Below are 17,824 nucleotides of genomic sequence, written 5' to 3' on the forward strand. Positions count from 1 at the left end.
ACTGTACCATTTAAGCAATCCAAGACACACACTATCAGGGAATAGTGAACTCAGTGGAACTTACTTCTGAGTAGCCATGCGTAGGATTACACTGTAAATTGCAGAAAATTACCGTTTCTGGAAATAAGCAGAGCGGTCTGCAGTAAGGCTTCTTTTCTTTTCTTTTTACTGACACAAGGTTTACAGCCAGCATGCCATCACCCTACTGAATTGCGGAGTGAAATGAGAAAGTCCTAAACTAGACCTAAAAGCATAATCTTACGCTTGGTTCTCGTGTTGCTCCACTGCCCCGGCCTGCCCCTTTAAATTAAAACCCGAATTCTCACACATTAGGGATCACAAACAAGAGGTAGGCAGGCCTACATATCGCCTAGGGACTAGTGGTTGAAGAGCTAATTAGGATTATAAACTGAAAGTATGTAAATTAAACCAAATATAATTATCTGCCTGTGGCCTTTGGAAATAGGTTACAGGATACTTGTTAGCAAAATTGCTCAAATGCCTGGAAGCCACACAAAAGCAAACCATCAGCAGTTTAAACTCCCTCTTTTATTTTGTTTTTGGCCGATCCCTTGTGCAGAGGATCTGTGTGGAACACAAACTAATTAAGAAAAGACACTCTCAAACAAAAAGGTGATATACAGAGATTGGAACAGTATAATTCCTTCCTTCCCGCCATCCTAATCCTACAGATTTGATTAAATTTAAATTCCTTGCAACAAAAATGACTGAAGATTGGCTGTTCTGTTTCCTTTGTGAGAAATGTTTCTTGCACACCCTAGTGAAAGAAGCTAATCAACAGTTTTGTCGTTGCAACACAAATGCCTGTGATGCAAACTTTTAAATTGCACTTTATTCTGAAAAGGCATTTACAAGATCAAGCAAAAGGAAACACACACATGAACGATACTTTTAGAACAAGGTTTTTTCGTTAGAAAAGATTTTGATTCCTAATGGTAGAAAGATATGCTGCATGTGAAACCCAATGGCTGCTGTGGAAGAGGGAAATTTGGAGCTTTTCCAAAGGGGTGTTGAACCTCAGGGGCTGCATTCCAACATTGAGCGGGGCGAAAGGGGCATGCCCCAAAATATCTGCCACATCAGTATTGTTGTTTATGCGTTCAGTCGCTTCTGACACTTCGTGACTTCATGGACCAGCCCACGCCAGAGCTTTCTGTCAGCTGTCGCCACCCCTAGCTCCCCCAAGGTCAAGTCTGTCACCTCCAGAATATCATCCATCCATCTTGCCCTTGGTCGGCCCCTCTTCCTTTTGCCTTCCACTTTCCCTAGCATCAGCCTCTTCTCCAGGGTATCCTGTCTTCTCATTATGTGGCCAAAGTACTTCAGTTTTGTCTTTACAGTAACTATGCCTTAGAGCCGCATAGAGTGATCTGTCAGGGAGTAGTGGCTGGGAAGATAGCCAGTGGTGGGTAAGGCTAGAACAAAAAGTGAGCAGGACCAAGCCTTCTCTCTCTCTCTCTCTCTCTCTCTCTCTCTCAGTCTCTCTCCTCCCCTCCCTTACTCCACACTCAGAGGTAGATCACTCTTGACAGAGGTATAAACTGATTGCTTGCAGAGGGCTTTTGCAACTAGGACAAAGGCCTCAGGCCTCCATACGGTTGCTGGATGCCAACCACTAAACTAGAGGGACTGGAGATCAAACCTGACATCTCACACCTACAAAGCACTGCAGATTAATTGGTACTTGAGAAACAACACCTACCCTCCTTCCAAACGCCTATTTTAGCAAATACTTTAGAGGCTCTGCATAGCCCCGTAAAAATTTGCAACAACAGTACATCTTGCAGGCCAAGAAAGTATCTTCCAGTTGAATACAGACTGAGCTGAAAGTGGAGGTACTTCTTAATTCTTATGGTAAATAGGTATGAGACAGTTCCTGGTGTGTCAGCACCACTCCGTGACAAATTGGGCTGCTTGACAACAGTTCTCGCCATGCTTTTAGATGGAAGAATCAGTGGAGAGGCTTTTAAAATAACCCTTTTGACAAGTTAGCCCTCTTTATGTACTGAACCACTGTAGGACCTTGCAACAGGGAGCCCCATTCCGAGCAGGGAACGAGGGCCTCTGTCAAATTGAACTCTCGGTGACCTTGCCTCCAAATAAATACTTGACCATATTGGAAAAGTGGGCCTCCCAGGTGTCACAGCAAGACTGGTGACTAGGGAAGGACTCTATTGTCTTCCAGCAGGAGAGCTGGCTTTGAGTGTTTTGCCATCCTTCAGCTTAGTGAGCCTTTGTTATCATGGGAGGCCCTGGACAAAGGCCCCACAAAAGGCAAATCTAACTAAAATTGTTTAATAAATGTGAGTCGGTGAGAAGCAAGTTCTGGAAAAGACCGCATTTTAAAACACTTAGCAGTGGTTGGTTACACACATCGAGCTGAGGGGACGTGGTCTTGTATATGTTTCAAACATTGACAAGAACAGATAAACAAAACGACCTAAATGCAATGTCAGCCGAGTTGTGAATCTACTCTGGGTTTCAGTCAGAACCAATCAGAACTCTAAAGGAGCTACCCAAGGTGCAGAGCACAGGAGCAAAACCCATAATTTCTGCCCACATCTAGGGGACAGAAACACACACCCCATAAAACTTGCCTTTTCCTGGGGTGAAATATTGATCCAAGAATACGGTGTGTAGACCCATCATAGGACACAACTTTCAGGCTCAAAATAGATGGGAAGTTTCCCTCCAGACCAATCCGTGCAAACAGACCCTAATCTAAGGCTGAACCATAATCGGTGTTGATCTCATGGTTGCAGGCCTCGTTTTCATCAGAACAATGTTCCTGCCATGTTTTTGAAGCCCCTTTCCAGCTCCAGTTTGCATGGAAAAGCACAGACACATGGAAAGGGTGTTGAGAGTTCTGTCATAATGTATAAAAAAACACCCAAGGGTGTTGAACCTCTTTTAGCCTGAGAGCTGAATTGAATTTTGGAGGCGCTCTCGGGGTGGGGGGGGGATTCCAGTAGTGGCTGAAGGGAAATTGGGCAGGGCCAAAAGCAAATGGGACAGGGCCAAAAATACCAGCTTAATTTTATCTTAAATCTCTACTGCCTGTAATTAAGCTATAGGAGAACCATTTTAACCTTTTAGAATGGAGAAAAATCCATGCAAAAGCTAGTGAACCACCAAATGGACTGTGGTTGGGCCAAAGGACTGTGCATAACTTCTGGGGAATTCCAGAGGACCATATTGAGACACACACACATCAGGCATGTACAATTTGGCCTGAGGTTCAGTACCCCTAATTTAATGTCTATCTCTGAAGCCAGGATTGCAGAAGCTGCCACACACCATCCTATACAAGTCAGGGATTCATCAAACAAGAAACCACTTAACATCATATAAGTTTGTAGTACAGCTGTAAAATGGAATAGTCAGAAGTTTTTTGAATTAAATTCTTCTCTTGCTACTTCTTTTTGGAATATCCTGAAACAAGATGAGAGATAAACCCTAAGTTGATATGACATTCAGTTACATACTATTTAAAGCTCCAAATAATCATTTGCAGAAGGCAGTGGAAAGAAAACCTGATAACATCAAAAGGAATATTTTCATTTATTTTCACTGCATTTTCAGTGTCTTAATGAAAAGCAAACAGGGCAAAAGAGGTATTCGTGAACATGATGGACCAATTTAGGAGTTATCTCCCTTTTAACTGGATAAAACTGAGAAGTTCAGAGGATGTCAGCACCCTCAACTAATGAAAAAGACAAAACAGTGTGAAGTCTACAAGAAAATAAATATATCAAAGGATTATTTTACATATTGTATTGCACATTGACTCAAGCCACTTGGCACATGTGGCTTGAGTACGTTACTCACCAAGACCAAAGAGTACCACAAAGCCATAGACATGGGCCACAAAAGAGGCCAACACAGCAACGAATTGACTGACTTGAATTAAATTGTACACTCAGGGGAGAAATAGAGCTATCCTTGTACTCAGTCTCACAGCAAACCTTTCAGAGGTCTTGAATAAACCACCAAATGGCCCCCTCCCTTGATGTAAAATGTCTCCGGTCTGATCATGCATACATTCAATTATAATCTGAATTTATCATTGGATTGGGGCACTTTAGTACCTCAATCCAATAATTTCCTAAAAAGACAGCACTTCTGATGGTAGAGGGGAGAGTGTGTAGAACTTCCCTATCCTTTGAGGTAAATAGAAAAACGCACACGCCTAAAAGCTCTGCATCTACACAGAAGACCTGACTGGAACAGGGGTCTTAACAAATATACAACATGTCTGGCAGGTGAGAGTACGGCTGACATAACGGGAATTGTTCTTTAAAACCGGTTCACACAGTCTTTCTTGATATCTATTATCATGCAGGGATCCCCAATTCTACAGGGAGCAGCATCTTTACGAAGACTTTTGGCAGTGTTTCTTAAGGACATGAGGGAATGTTTATTTTGCACAGTGTAAACGTGCAGCAGAGGCCCACCAACCACTATGGCCTCCTGCTTTGACTCATGGGCCAGATCTACACCATGCAGGATATAGCACTATGAAAGCGGTATATAAAAGGCAGGAGCCGCACCAAGCAGGATATAGCGGTATGAAAGCGGTATGTGGTATGTGTCAATGGGACCCAACAGTTGTCAGTGCATTTCAATACTGCTATAAAGCTGTAGTGTGGCTCCTGCCTCTTTATACTGCTTTCATGCCACTTTCATAGTGCAATATTCTGCTTGGTGCAGATCTGGCCATGGTCTGCCACATGTGATGGAGCTCCTGTTGCCTTCCTCCCAAAGTTCCTATCTGTATAAATGATTTTGCCTGAAGCAGCTCTGATACTATTATTTATTGATTGATTTGATTTGATTTGTACCCTACCTTTCTATCAAAAAAACCAACACTCAAGGCAGCTATACATTTATAGGACTCTTTGAATGAGATAGGAGATAAAAATCCAGTGAAAAAAACACGAAGAGCCTTGTGGCATCTCTAAGGCTATCACCTTTGTTCTGGCATAAGCCTTTGTAAAGCTGTAGTTCACTTCAGCAGACAGCTGAAGGCTTATGGAGAGTTTCAGGCAACCACAGGCAGCCTGTTGTATCTTCCCAGCTGTGTCAGCCCCTGCAAGGCAGTCATGTGCGTATTCTACCATGGGCTGAAGTGAGCTTGGATTAGCCTATGGTATGCAACTGAGGAGGAGGAGGATGAGGAGGATTATTATTCCACAAACTGATCCTCACTGAATTCTGATATTTCCAGAGGCTGGTGAGGTCGGAAGGCAGCAGGGGTGGAATAAAAACTGCACCTGCTAAATACTGAGTCACGAGAACAAGCCCCTATCTTAAAATGTGTGCTTGGTTTTCTTCCTTGTTTCTAGACTCCCTGATATTTGCAGTCGCTATCATTCTCACAACCTGTTCAAAACACGAGGCTCTGTGCCAGCCACCACTCTCCTCCCTGCACACAGATGCATGACTAGGGTATTGGGCTGCTCAAAGTGGAATCAAAGGCACCTTTCAGAGCCCCGGGTGGCTCTTTCGCCGGCAGCAGGAGGCCGGCGGGGAGGTGGGCGGCGGCAAGGACGCGGCCGGATTCCCCAGCGAAGCCACCGAGCCCGGAAACTTTTCGCCCCGTCCCTGCGAGGGGCGATGCGGGGCCGCCTCCTCCTCCTCCTCCTCCTCCTCCGCCTCTTCTGGCCAGGATAGGGCAAGATCTACACAATGAGTTTCGGGGCGTACTGCAGGCGCACGCAAGTGCCTTCACGACGATGTGTAGATCCCCCCAGGAAACCCATTTAATACAATGAAATTGGCCACATCATAACAAATAGAACGATTTATTTCAGAGAAGTTCAAAATAAAAACCGGAGAACAGACAACAATACAACATCCCAAACTGAACGTCATGTGGTGAAATACTACCAAATGCACACTTAAAAACGGTAAGACGCGTTCTAACTTGACTAGTGTAGATTCCCTCTGGAAGTGGCCAAGGGTGACATGCAAACCATGGGCCACATGTTGCCCCTTCTCTAAAGACCCCAATGCACATGGGCACACAACCTCTCTTGTGCACGAGGTCTTCCACTTCAACTTTAATGGCAGTAACGTGTGCACAAAGCAATTACGTGAATAGGAAAATAAGGCAACCAAGGAGACACCATATGTGTACGGAAGCCCCCAAACCTACAAGTAGTCATCGACTCCAGACAGTTCTGATTTTGGAGTTTGATTGCTTATTTGCAGCCCAATTCCAGAGAGAAAATACCCCCAAACCCCCCTCTAAACTAAAAGTCATCATGGAAGGAAACACTTAAGATAAATATAAGTCTTAAGACAAATAGGTCATGAACTGGGCCAAGCAAACAATTACATTTCTCAAATCACGATACCATCACTATATGACTTCTTTTTCTGAACCTCTGCCCCTCACTAAAGAAACCCCTTGTGCCAATATGGTCGCAGATCAAGTTAACATTGCTATATTTTCTTTCAAGATTCCTCCCCTCACCCCAGCACTCCATCTCAAAGGACGGTTTTCAGTATTTCCATACTGGTGAGATAGAAAAATGGTATTTATTTATTTATTTATTTATTACATTTTTATACTACCCAATAGCCAAAGCTCTCTGGGCGGTTCACAAAGTATAGAGATTGTTCACCTCTATGGTCTGTTATTCAAAGTAAACCTACACTCAGAAGCACCTGCTGAAGTATATGTCAATCAAAGGTCCAACTTGAAATCGTTGCTGCTGCCGCGGTTCCTATAAATGGTTTTCCTCATTCTGATCAAAAGCGCCAGTGAGTTTACATGCTAAACATCTATAAGTCACACTGTCGGCAAGACACTTTGCTGCACTCGCAAAGCCAAATATTATTTTAACTCAAGCACAGAAGAAGGTTTTTATCATAAGGGAAGAAGGTTAGATACACACACACAATCACCAAGATGTGATTTGCTATTATGTCAATGGTAAGAAAATGACCAATACCAACTAATAGCTGTATCTCAATCTAAGAGGTATGTAGCTTTTATGACCTTGTCGCAGTATGCTTGATACTAATGGGAGCTACAAGCTGAAAACCTAATGGCTTCCACCCAAGACTTATGATAATCTCAGAGTGGTGGATGATGAGCAAATAACAGCAAAAGTGTAATGAAATGTATGTATTTATGTCCTTGCTAGGATGGTTAAAGCTATAAACATTGACCGCACTAAGAGCAATGGGGTCTATTGCCATTGATTAATACACTGTGGTGGTGAATGATAGGGAAATTGCCACAAAAAAGTCCTGTTTCTCTCTAATCTCCGTCTTCAGAGCCTCTGTTCAAATCAAATCAAATCACGTTATTACGGTCCGAGACCAGCACAACAACAGAGCCTCTGTTGGTTCTGAGTGTGCACACCCAGGACAGATCCAAACAGTGCAGATCATATTTATGTATTTTATTTATTTATTACATTTATATACTGCCCCATAGCCGAAGCTCTCTGGGTGGTTTACAAAATATGCTGCTCATGCTACGTTGGATAAAACTGTAATTCTCATTAACATTATTTTTAACTTATTTTGTGTTACAAAAGGGGCCCAATGGTATCAGTAGTGGAGTTATTCCTCCAGATGCCGGTCCAGAACCCCTGAAACCATCCAATCCCTGGCTGAAATGCTGGATGGAGTTCCTCCAGTTGGCACCTTGGTCAGGGACCTGTATTCTCTGCATGATGGCTTCCCCTGACCATAGCTCAGTGTGATAGAGCCCTCGCTTTGCAGGCAGAGGGACCCATGTTCAATCCCTGGCTTCTCCAGGTAGGGCAGGAAAATCTCACGCCTGAAACCCTGGAGAGGTATTGCTGCCAGTCAGTGACGACAATACTGGGTTTCACAGACCAAAGGTTTGACTCAGTATAAGGCAACTTCCGATGTTCCAGTGCAGAGAACAGCCAGGCTCCCAGCTGAGGAACCAGTTGAAGGAGCACAACTGGAGGAGCACACTGGTGGCTTTGCCAGCTCCCACGCCTTCCCCAGTTGGGGAGGCCATGGGGTGGGATAAGTACTTAGCACGCTGCTCACCCTCCAAATTGGGAGGGCAACTAGCACGTTAAGGGGAAGCTTCATTGTTCTCTCCAGCAGAGATAAAAGCAGGGATTCCTCTTATCGCAAGCTTCAGGAAGGGGAAGAAGGCTTACATGAGGCCCCCATGGGCGAAGGTTCCCCCATCCCTGTGTTACAAGCTCAGGTGGGGAACAAAATTTCCATGTTACTGTTTAGGACAAGCATGGTATGCAGGTCATTATTATACTCAATATATGGGCAGGAGACTGATGCTCAAACAAATTGACTTCTTCCACAAGGCTACTCCAACCAAGGCGCTGTAGCCAAATCACACTCCTATTCAAAAAGAGATTTTTAGTGATATTGAAACATTTTTTTTATGTATGCGTATACCTAAATTTTTATAAGCTGTCTTTCCAGAACAAGTCTACCCAAGCCAGAGAACAAAATATGCAATAATATATTAAACTTTTTTTTAAAGAAGTTAACAATACATTGAAATATAATTCAGCCAGTATAAAACATCCCAAGACCCATAGTGATAAAACATGACCAGTAAAACACAACATGACCATTAAAACACATCCCTTTAAAGTCATTCCAAACAGGTGTGTCTTCAAGGCCAAAACTGAGAGGGCCAACCGCAGATGCCTTGGAATGGAATTCCATAAGGTAGAGGCCAGTGCTAAAAAGCTCCTTTCCCTAGTGCCTGCCAATCTAACTGATCTTAAAGGTGTACCCTCTAATACTGCATATTTTAAATGAACCAGCATATTTAAGGCATATGCAGGTTCATAGGAGTGCAGGTGTTTCTTCAAATAACCTGGCCCCAAACCACTTAGGCCTTTAATGGCCAAAACCAGCTCTTTGAATTGATCCCTGGCAAGAAATGCCACTGGTACAGAATTACTGTAATATGTTCTGACTGTCTGTTCCCCAACAGGTTTCTGGCTCATCTTCAAAGGCAGCCCCAATGTGGAGATTTCTTCCTCCAACCTCTGTTTTTTTCTACTACCCACCCTGATGAAGAGTTCCACAAAACTCAAAAGTTAACACAGTCTTTTGTGACATTTTGGTTGGTCCAAATGGAGGTATTCCCAAACTGTGGATCAAGTAAGTAGCTTTTCAAAGATTTTCATGACTTCTGTTAATTCTATAAATTAATGTGGACACAGGTACATAAGAACCTGCTTTATACTTAATCAGATGATTGGCCCATCTAGCCCAGTATTGTTGACACTGATTGGCAGCAGCCAGGATTCCTTCCTAGTAGGGCTAAGCAGGGACCCACCAATCCATTTTGGAAGCTGATTCGGAGCTTCCGAATCGGCCTTGATCTGTCTCAGGCCACTTTGTGCCTAGTCAGACCCACTTAGGGAGATTGAGACATCTGAAGTGGGTCAAATGTTGTGGGTTCCGGGGCATGAGGCTGACCAGGAGTCCATTGTCTCCCTGCTTTCTCGCGCTCTCTCTCTCTCACACACACACACACCAATCCCCAATTTGGCAAGCTGCTGCCCTCGCTCAACCCCCAGAAATGGCCCTTTACATTAGATCTTGAAAACAACAGCCTCCATCTTCCTTAAAATGGCAGCTCTCATTGAGGACAGGCAGCTTCCGGGACAGGTCACATAAGTCCCATGGGCAGACGGGGACAGCGGCTCACCATCACCTCGGATCGAGCCAAAGGGGCCCAAAGCACTTTGGGCCTTGTCTGATCTGCTCCAGATTCAGACTGAGGTGGGCCAAATCAGCCTGCTTCAGTTCGGGATCTGTATTTGGACCCAAGGCAGTACACAGAGCTACTTCCTAGCCTGCCTGGAGATGCTAAGGATTGAACCTGGGACTTTCTGAATGCAAAACAGGTGCTCTACCACCGAGCTATGGCCTCTTGTTTCTGTTGTTACTGGCAGCTTCTGGCATCCTTTTCATGAGAGGAAAATATAATTTATTATCATTGCTTTTTTAAAAAAAAGAAAGAAAAGAAAATCAAAATAGGATGAAACAATGTGCCAGATGTCATGTGAACATTTGAAGGAGCAGAGCAAGAAATATGGTGGAGGGGAGGGATGACAAAGGGCATAAAACCCCTAAAGTAATTATGTACAATGAAGTATCTCCTCCAAATACACATCATATCAACAAGAATGCCATTTTTAAGATGGCTTGAAAACCTTAGCAAATCCATACGCATGCAAGTTAGGCTTGGGATAAATGAAGCGAATAGGAAGCGCGGCTATAAAAACAATCAAGTGAAGTACTACGGATAATAGAAGCTGGACACAAATCTCTGCAAACCTTTGGAAAGAGATTGCAACTCTTGAAATATTTATAAAAGACACCGAACTAATCAGCCATTTAATGGGCAATCCTATAAAATGAGGAACGGTGGAAGGCTGCTATCTGGAGATAAATGGGTTTTATTTCCTCACAGTGTTTGTGAATTTTAAAAGGACACAGCAGGGTGTTTTAAAAAAAAATTGGGGAGAAGAGATTGGTCAGGGAATTGTCCTTTGCAGCAACTAGAACAGAATAACACCAGGGAATAAAGATAACTGTTGGAACCGATGATTATTATATGTTATTTATATAGAAATGGTGTAACCCAATTGTAAGATTAGTTTAGCCATTAAAAAAAAAAGTTTCTTCAGCAGGAAAAAAGCAACTGTTCTAAAATCCTTTGGTCTCATACAAAAAAGCCAACTGTAAGCATCATTTCCACATATTTGCACACAAGTCTGGAAACCTGAGCTCTGTTACCTCTGGCCAATGCAGGTAACAAAGCGCAGGCTTCTCCAACCTGCTTTTCAGATGTTTTGAATTTCAGCTCCCATCAGCCCCAGTCAACATGGCCAATGGTCAAGAATGCTAGGAGTTGTAGACTGAAACTTTGGGAGCGCACCAGGCTGCCCTAGGGATACAGGACATGCAATAAGCACATGTTCTGCTGCAACTGGACATAAGAACATAAGAAGAGCCCTGCTGGATCAGACCAAGGGTCCATCTAGTCCAGCACTCTGTTCACACACTGGTCAACCAGCTGTTGGCCAGGGACCAACAAAGCAGGACACGGTGCAGCAGCACCCTCCCATCCATGTTCCCCAGCAACTGGTGCACATAAACTTACTTACTCCCATCAGAACTAGTAGCCATTGATGGCCTTTTTCTCCAAAAATTTATCCAACCAATTGGTGGTCATCACTACTTCTTGTGGTAGCGAATTTGCTGCCGAGCTCTCCAACCCGGGTGGCTCTTTCGCCGGCAGCAGGAGGAGGCCGGCGGGGAGTTGGGCTCGGCGGCAAGGACTCACCAGAGAAGCCGCCGAGCCCTGGGAACTTTTCGCCGTCACCTCTTCCTCCGTCTCTTCTGACCAGGTAGCTACACTAGGAGTTTCGGGGCGCCCCGAAGACTGTGTGTAGACGGGGCTTAGGTGCCTTTGCTGAAATATTCCAGTTGGCCACAACAGCGAGAAGAAAGAACAGGTGACGGAAGCAAGTGGAAAAGAAATCTGGAGAAAGGGGGAAGAAAAGCGAGAACCCCAGCAAGTGGGTGCAAGAAAAGAGAGACCCAAATGACTGAGGGGTAAATGGGGGGGGGGGGAGAAGAGAATGCCCAGGGTCCCCAGAAAGTTGCCTATCACTGATGCTTTCAGGTTCTTCTCAGTTCAACATTTATCATCACAGTCTTGTCAGTGTGGTGCAGAGTGGTAAGCAGCAGTTACTGCAGCCGAAACTCTCCCCACGGCCTGAGTTCGATCCCAGCGGAAGCTGGTTCTCAGGCAGCCGGCTCAGGTCGACTCAGCCTTCCATCCTTCCGAGGTCGGTAAAATGAGTACCCAGCTAGCTGGGGGAAAGGAAATCACGACTGGGGAAGGCAATGGCAAACCACCCCGCTACAAAGTCTGACAAGAAAACATCAGCGAAAGCAGGCGTCCCTCTAGGAGTCAGCAATGACTCAAGTGCTTGCATGAGAGGTTCCTTTCCTTTTCCTTGTCAGTAAATGCATTCATCCTGTTATCAGGTACACACAAAAACAGTTCTTACAGCTCTTATATAAGTCTATTCAAAAGTAAGCCCCATTGAATTCAGCAAGACTCAATCCAGGAAACTGGGTAAAGCAGCTGCAAGTTTAGTAACCCTACCCTCAAAAGGGTGGGCGAGTAAAAGCGGAAGCTGCCTGTAGGCAGGTTCAGGCCGCGTGCACTGCAACAGAGCAGTTGTTTCCAGCATTGGGGAAAGGGTCCGAAAAATTAACAGACCACAAAGCCTGCAGCTCATAGAAAGGGTTCAAGGGCAGTTACAGGAGGCAGCAAGTGATCTGGAGAATGACTGTAATCTAATGGTCAGATACTAGCAAGGTGGTTTCATACATCATCACTTAGGCTGCCTCTGGATTAAATTAACTGTATGAATTTTAGTTAATGAATCAATTCATCAACTATATTTGCAGATGAATAAACACAATCATTCTGAAAGCCAAAAGCATACTTTCTTTTCTACTTGATACATGTGTCTTTTGCAGCAGGCAGCATTTAGGGGAGAGATCCATTCCCCCTACCCCACAACTCCTTTCACTCTCAGAGGGGAACGCCTCTCCCAAAATTATGCCTGCTGCAACAACACATGTGTAAACACCATTTGGTTAACAGATTGTGCTTGCCGAAAGCAATTTTAGGGCACGGCACATGATGTAGCCACCTTGCTGAAGCTAAGCAGGTCTAGGATTGATCAGTGCAGGGATTGTTGGAGACTGCCTGGGGCAACCCCATGTATACTGCCTTGGGTTCCAAGATGGAAGGCAGCCAGCTTATAAAAGTAACTAAACCAATCAATGAATTAATTAAAAAGTAACACATATAAAAAAATTCTGCTGCCTCAATAATTAGGTCACCTTTTTAATACACCAAAAGGTTCCTTTCAGCACTTAATCTAATTGATGAATCAATTAAATGTTGCAGCCCTAGTAATAACTGCTATAGCAATATTGCTGGCACAGAACAAACAAACCATTTCTTCTGTGCAAAGAGATGCATGCCTTTGGCATGCATGCCTAATAGATAGGGCCACTTAATTGTTATTTTAAAATCTAGTTAAGCCTCCCAGAAATTGCAAGGAAAAATTATTAAAACAAAGCACTTTTTTTTTCTAAATTCATGCTTCTCAAACATTTTGATTTGCCTGCACACATTGAGAACTGCACACATTGAGCTAGTGACACTTTGCACAAGGCTCTCCAACAAATAATTATTAGGCAATAGTTTAATAAAATAAGGGATAGCTTCATAATGCACAAAAGTATATATCAAGTTAGGTCTGAGAAGACAGGGGAACCAGGCAGAGCATATTTTTGATTATTTTCATTATTTTGCACCTTGGTTGCCCTTTCTTCATACATAACAAACTCAAACCAAGCAGCTCAAAGCCTTTAAATACCATCCAAGTTACCTCTACTGAAATAGAACGAAGCATAGACTAAAACTTTATAAACATTTGTATACACCAATACTGGCCTGTAATTCATGCCTACCCAAGCCAATTTAAAACTTGTACCTATTGAAGCCCCTCTCTCCAGTACATAAACTTATCTATGAAAATGTAAATCTGGTACCTTGGCTTATTTTTAATTACTGGTGATACCTCTTTCACTTACAACCTTTTTTTGGTTTTGTGTTTTAACTTTTCTTATTTGTACATTCCAAAAGGATTCTCTCTTGTACTGGAACCTCTACTTCAGATCCATACAAGCTCATCATGTTAGATGCAAGTCGGAAATCTGTATGGACCAGCTCAGCACAACCCTCCAGGACTCCCATGTTTTCCCATTACTTCTTCCATTTCTTTTCTTCCCACAAAACAAAACAAAAGCCTGTTAAGGAAAAGTTGAAATAGCTGTACAAGTCTTTTTACTTGCTAGCACTAGGAGCCCTCTCTCTGGAAGCAACTTTAATTTCCCCAGAATTGATCTCGTACATCTCTCTGGAGCACAGGGCCATAGTTATTATTTTTAATGTAAGCAGTTAGCAACAACAACAACAAAGAACAGTGTCAGCAGTGGTAAGCCCCCCCCCCAGGGCCCTTATTTATTTATTTATTTATTCATTCATTCATTTGATTTGATTTGATCCTCACTTTTCTATCAAGAAAAATGGCACCCAAGGCTGCTGGCATTTGTTCCACCCTAGACTGTGCTCAACTGTTGAAAAGCTTTAACCTAATTCTGGGGTGTAGTATTTACAGCTGCCTGCTTCAACTTCATCAACAAAATGGACAAAGCAAAAACTGAATATGCATAGCCAGTTAGAACCAAATTTAGTCTGTCCCTGTTCCTTTCCTACACCATTTGCTGGCTGTGACTTGGAGGGACTCCATATTTCTTTTAGCAGGTAAAAGCGGTAATCAGGTTTTGTATCACAGTCTGACTTGACAAATATGTTGCCAATTCCTTAGCTGCTGGGCAAAAAACATAAACTAATATTTTATATAGTTTCCCCAATAGTTTAAATATATGGGAAGGAGGAGGAAGATGTTTACATAGTGATCAATCCTGAATGAGGCACAGCTACTTTCCATTGTCCACAAATGGCTTCTTAAGGGTATCGAAGGTTGCTCTTCGTCTTGCTAACAGCTGGGCCCCATTTTTCAATGATGCATTATTGACAACTTGTGTGATTCATTTCTGAAAACGCAACACAGAAGACAATGCTTTAAGAACACTGGCACTGTGATATAAATTTGTGAAATGGTTTAGGAAATGGGCCACTTGAAACCCTGTAGCAGGTACTCTGTGTGCACCTCTTACCACTGGTCGGTGCTCACCATGGGCTCCACCATTGTCCACTGAAAATAGAGGGGGGGGATTGTACCAAAATTGTTGGTGGCAACAAAATTGGCACATTGTCCTCTGGAGGCAGGGGGTGGTGATCTGTCCCTTTCTTCATGCCAGGTGCTGGAAAACGGCTTCTGTATCTGTGCGTAAATTGTCATTTTCTCTTCTGCCTGAAAAAAGGACTGAGACAAGCTAATGAGCATTTCTAAAGAGCTGTATTAAAACTACCTTCTCAGCTATAGCGGCTGTTCAATATTCTTAACTGCCAGCATTACCCCTTCCCCCTATTTTTATTTTATTTTAAATGCACGTTTCTCCACAACAAACACTCTTTATAATACCCATAAGGCCACTCCAGGGAGTGTTGTTATCATGAAATAATCATTTCCCTTCGGGACTTGAGTGCTAGATTGCACTTTGTAACACTTGCGAGGGTGTGATTACATGGGAATCACTCCGTCCCCTGCTGAGTCTCTTCGTACAGGGCTTCCTTCCACACACTCTCGGAAGCTGAAGCACCTCCGCGAAGAACATAAGAATCGTAAGGGAACAAGCAGCTGGGTTGTACTTACAGGGATCTACATCGCCATGCATTTTAAAGAGCTTAAAAACTGCAGATTTAAAGACGAAAGGGATGAATTTAGCCAATTTCAGTGCTATTCTCAGGGCACACTGGTGTGGTGGTATGAGGCTGGATAGAGCTCTGGAAAAAGATGTAGGGCACAATCCTGGCTGGGGAATGCTGAGAGTTGTAGGGCTTTTTTCTGTCTAAACCATGCATAGGATTGCACTCTTAATGTTGGAAATGCTTCTTCAAGCCAAAGAATTTACTCACAAAGGAGGCTACCCACTGAACCTGTGAAAGATTCAGATCCTCTAGCCCTACATCCTTCCAGTCATCACCCACCAGATCAGCATCAGCTATGACTGGAATCAATATATCTGTAACAGGATTACCTGCTCTCAGAGGCAGCTGCATTTTGCATGAGTATGAGATTCAGGGCTTCTTTCCATTTAGGACCAGTGCAGCGATTCAGGAACAAGTTCCTCTGAAGGCATAGCATCCTAATTTTGAGAATGGAAAGCCACTGTGGTGTTGCCTGGATTTGATGAGGGTGAACCAGCTGAGATTAAATCCAGACAAGATGGAAGTGTTATTGGACAGTAGAAAGCCTGACTCATGAATTGGGTTTGCACTCTTCCTGAAGAATCAGGTCTGTAGCTTGGGAGTGCTCTTGATCCTACACTGTCCCAGGATTTTCAGGTGACAGAGGTGGCAAAGAGTGCATTTGCGCAATTATGCTTAGTGCACCAGCTGCAACCCTTCCTGAATTAGTCTGACTTGGCAATAATTATCCATGACTTGGGGCGGATCTACACTAGTGCTTATTATGTTTTTTCCTACCACTGGAAATGTTTTAATTTGTTTCATTTTTAAATGTCACGGGGCACACTCTAGTAATGTCACGTTACTACCCTTTTGCTTTCCTGGTATTTTTTTATTAGAGTAGGACACACTGTTTTATTACTGTAGCTTGTACTTCTTCTTTGTGGCTGGTCTCTTTGCTCCACCCACTTCCTGATCTCCTGGCTTCACCTTCCACCCCACCACCTTGTTGATTTTTTATGATTTTTTAACGGAAGTTAAACAAATGCTTACATCTGTGTCCGTCTTAAAGATAAAGAGTTCAAAATTGGCACAGTAATAGCTATTAAGGAGGGCTTTCAGCATACTAAATTTTAATCAGATTGGGTCATCCATTGATTTGTTATGATTTTTAAAATTTCCTCCCTCAAGCCCTTTTGGAGCTTACAGTGCACTAGTTTTAGGTGCCGAAAGGAAATATCCACGCCCCCAGGAAAGCGATTGGCTGACAATCGAGGATTCAAAAGTCAGTGAGATACAACTATTATGATGGCACATACGAACACTTGCAACGCTATTTAGATGTCACAATGGAAGAAATACAATGAAAGAAGGGAGGAAAATACAACGAAAATAGTGTCATGTGACCCAATAAGTTATCACAAGCCTTCCTTAACATTTTAAACCATTAGTGTAGATCCCACCTTGGTTACATAACACTTAGACCAACTGCGGGAGATCCAGGGGTCATGTTTGTTTGCAAACTGTGTAGGCATACACAGTTTTAAATTTAGCATTTATGTCGTTGTTACGTTATGTAGTCATTGTAATGTTTTACTGTTTTAAATCTTCTTGTTTTTTATGGTTTCAATTATGCACTACCTTGATAACTTCTTAGCAAATAAGGAAACATATAAATATTAATTAGTTAATTAACTAAATTTTAGGGAGAGAGGTACCCTGGGCTCAAACTGGGAGAGGCTCCTGTATATGGTAGCATGGCACAATGCGTTGGAGGGGAACTGATTTTATCACGAGGCTAGATTATTTTTCAAGGGCTTGAATATCCTCATTCTACTGGGGAGGAATGTTGTCCTCTCTGGACACCACACTTAGTGGTTGTTCTCTCTGGACACCACACTTAGGGTGGGGGTGTCACACGAACCCCTCGGCACATTCAAGGAATAAGTGGACGGCTACCCTAACACCATCAGAACAGCTAATCTCTTCCCCCTACCCTGACAAACTTCCAACAGATTTTTTGAGAATGAGATCTGCATGCACACAGAAGGCTCCTACACTCAAGGAGATACCCTGACTGCACAGGCTGCTTCCTTGAATGTAGGTCTTTGCACAAAGCGCAAAGTTAAAACTACGGAATTTGCTACCACACGATGCAGTGATGGCCACCAATTTGAATGGCTATAAAAGGGAGTTGGATACATTTCTGGAGAAGCCCATCAATGGCCACTAGTCCTGATGGCTATGTGCTACCTCCAGTATCAGAGGCTGTAAGCCTGTATACACCAGTGGCTGGGGAACATGGGCATGAGTGTGCTGTTGCACCCGTGTCCTGCTTGTGGATCCCTG

Source organism: Elgaria multicarinata, chromosome 3 (genome assembly GCF_023053635.1).
Source record: "Elgaria multicarinata webbii isolate HBS135686 ecotype San Diego chromosome 3, rElgMul1.1.pri, whole genome shotgun sequence".
Taxonomy (NCBI): domain Eukaryota; kingdom Metazoa; phylum Chordata; class Lepidosauria; order Squamata; family Anguidae; genus Elgaria; species Elgaria multicarinata.